The sequence below is a fragment of the Branchiostoma floridae genome, chromosome 15 (assembly GCF_000003815.2).
Source record: "Branchiostoma floridae strain S238N-H82 chromosome 15, Bfl_VNyyK, whole genome shotgun sequence".
Classification (NCBI taxonomy): Eukaryota; Metazoa; Chordata; class Leptocardii; order Amphioxiformes; family Branchiostomatidae; genus Branchiostoma; species Branchiostoma floridae.
Window position 1 is genome coordinate 5,867,154 of NC_049993.1, and position 2,898 is coordinate 5,870,051.

Consider the following 2,898-nt stretch of genomic DNA (forward strand, 5'->3'; position numbering starts at 1 on the left):
CGTCTATTTTACCGCTAGACATGGTCTCTTGGTGCTTTTGTTGCTAGGTGCTCTCTGGTTTGTTGTCCTCGCTGATGCAGTGGGTTGTTGTCCACGCTGGTGCAGTGGGTTTTTTCTGGGATATGGTATTGGAAGGCGGAACCCATCCCTCTCCTTCCACCGCCTTTTACATCCCCAACCGAATTCAGGTACCCATTTTTACACCGGGTGGAGTCAGGAAAGTCGTGAGAATGCCTTTCCCAAGGACTAGCCAGTAGTGCAGGTAATCGAACTCGTGACATTTCGATCTCACCAGCATAAATGTAGCCACTCAATCATCCGTCCCCACAAGATTACATAATGTTCAATGTCAGGAAATATGAATGGAGTAATTTCGTATTTCCATGTACCCATGCATGCCCATTTTGTTCACTCTCTGTTGAACTAAAGGCGTTTATCATGTGCTATGTGATTCAACGTACTTTTCCCCATTTGTCTGCTGGCTACGCCCTCTACCCCCTTATTAAAAAATGATGCGTTTCCACTTCTATAAAAACAGCGTAATTCGGTCGTAGTACAGATGATACCATCATCGTTCAAGAGCGTGTCACAAACTGAACCCCCCCCCCCCCCCCACCTCACCTTGAGTAATGGTTTTCCTTCGATCTGTCGCTGTCCGGTCTGAATCTATAAAAGCAGCCACTGGACCCTAGACACGAAAAAACATAATACCTGTTCAACCGGTTGAAAAATTCCTTTTATCTAAATTCCTTTTATCTACGAAACCATATCCTTGCTTGCTTACTTAATTGCTTATGGCCGACAGTCGGGCACCGACGATGTCGTCCCTCCTCTCCCCTGTCTCAGGTGGTGCTTCACTCTCCGGGCTTCCGCCTGGCTGTTGTACTTTTCTGTGAACAGCCGGCTTCCATCCAGGCAGGTCCGCTTCCACCCACTTCTGTCTGCCGCACAGTTCTCCAGACTGTGGGTTGGGATGTCACATTTCTTCATGCTGCTTTTGAGGTTGTCCTCCTACCGAACGCCTGCCGTGAGTTAGCTCTCCATAGAGGACTTGGCGTGGGAGCCGGTTTGCAGGTAGTCGGATGACATGGCCGACCCATCTCAGCTGGCGCTGTATACGTACCAAGATGGTTTCCATGGGATCAATGCCAGCCCTACGGCGTATCTCTGTGTGGGGTACCTTATGCCACCACCGCAGACCCAAGATTCTTTGGAGGCAACGGATGTGGAACTGTTCAAGTGTTCGGATGTGATGACGGTACAGTGTCCATGACTCACTTGCGTAAAGCAGGATGGAGAGACAGACAGCCTTGTAAACGGCGACTTTTTTCTGTATTGTAAGTTCCTTGTTCAGGAAGACTCTGTTGGCGAGCCGTCCAAAAGCGGTGGAGGCAAGTCCGATTCGTCTCTGTATATCGTCCGTGACGTCAGATGCCGTGTTTAGTACGGATCCAAGGTAAGTGAAAGTCTGGACGTTTTTCAGCTGTGTGCCCTTGATCCGTATGTCTGGATCAGGGGTGTTGGCTAGGCCTTTGTGCATAACCTCTGTTTTCCCCTTGTTGATGCCGAGTCCAGCACGGGTATAAGCAGTGTCAAGGGAGTCCAAGTTCCTCTGCAACCCTGTAGCAGAACAGCTGGTGATAGCAGCATCATCAGCATACTGCAACTCTAGGATGGACTCTTGTTTAACACGGGTCTTGGCTTTGAGTCTACGAAGATTGAACACTGAAACCATATCCTATTGGTTGTACCACTCTCTATTATCAGTGGATGACTTCATGTCATACAGCAGAACCTTAAGGCCTAAAATCGTCGTGCCTCCATAGCAGGCCCTTGGGCCTTCTTTTGCGGACTTCTTTTTGTGCAGCGAGTTAGCAAGAAGAAGTCATCAGTTAAAAGTGTATTGTGCGTCATAAAATGTACAGAGAGTCTGCCTTATGGAGGCTATAAATCGCTATGGTTCTTCGGTACCCCAATAACTAACAGATCAAAATTCGTACAAATACATCGAGACGATATTGAGCTATGCTGCGGACACACAACAAATCTAAACGGAACCAAAAGAAGTACCTGCAGTCGGAACCAAACTCCTTCGAATTCCCGGAGCCTAAAATTTGCATTGCTATTAATGATAAAAATTCGAAGATACTGCAGAGATGCAGAATTCATGCATCTCGCAGGTCTTAGCCTCCCTCGCATACTTCTAGAGCAGCGGCATTAAATTGGGCATTGATGGGGGGGGGGGGGTCGACTCACGATTTTCAACATGGGATAAGGTTTCTGTAATCTGGGAAAGGGGATTTCACTAGCCTCTACCAGGCTCCGTGGTTCGGTGAACCACGGTGGTTCGGATAATGGTCCTACTCGGCCGGCTGACTCCCCTAGCGTACTATTGACTCTATTTGACCAATTTCTACAATTACACCCAGAACCACGGAGCCTGGTAGAGGCTAGGATTTCACTGCAAACCAGCTTTCCAATGAAAGAGAACCTTATATGCCCATCACGAATCAGCGCTACCCCAAAAAACGCCGCCGCCCTAGAAGTCTGCGAACGAGGCTAGAATCTCTAATGTACGAAATGGGAGGGGGGCATATCAATGCCCCTCTAAGAAGTCTACTTCGGCCACAGAAAGTAAATCTTATTGATGGCATACTCGGCAGACTTCAAGAATAATGAGATAGGGCGGGGGAATAGGTAATCAAAAACAAGATGGCAAAATTTTGAAAATAGACACCAAGCGTTTTAGATCTAACAAGAATTGAAGTGACAAAACATGGTAACACTGCCAACAAGCCATCCATTCCTGCATTCAAGGAGTGAACTAGTGTGCCACATGTGAAACTAGCGTGTTAAACTGGTATCACTGACATATCAAGTTGGCAACTGCACTCGGGG

General features: G+C 47.6%; 1 protein-coding gene across 2 annotated transcripts in view; it reads right to left on the reverse strand.

Annotated features, from left to right (window-relative positions):
• The window catches only part of LOC118431233 (protein unc-93 homolog A-like), a 10,071-nt gene that overhangs the window by 3,880 nt on the left and 3,293 nt on the right, over window positions 1–2,898 (reverse strand). Inside the window, exon 1 of one of the 2 annotated variants that reach the window (XM_035842335.1) lies at window positions 622–698. The exons of the other annotated variant lie outside the window; for it this stretch is intronic. The gene's annotated coding sequence lies outside the window, so the exon portion shown is untranslated. Of the gene's footprint in view, window positions 1–621; window positions 699–2,898 lie in introns of those variants that run through there. 2 annotated transcript variants of the gene reach the window in all.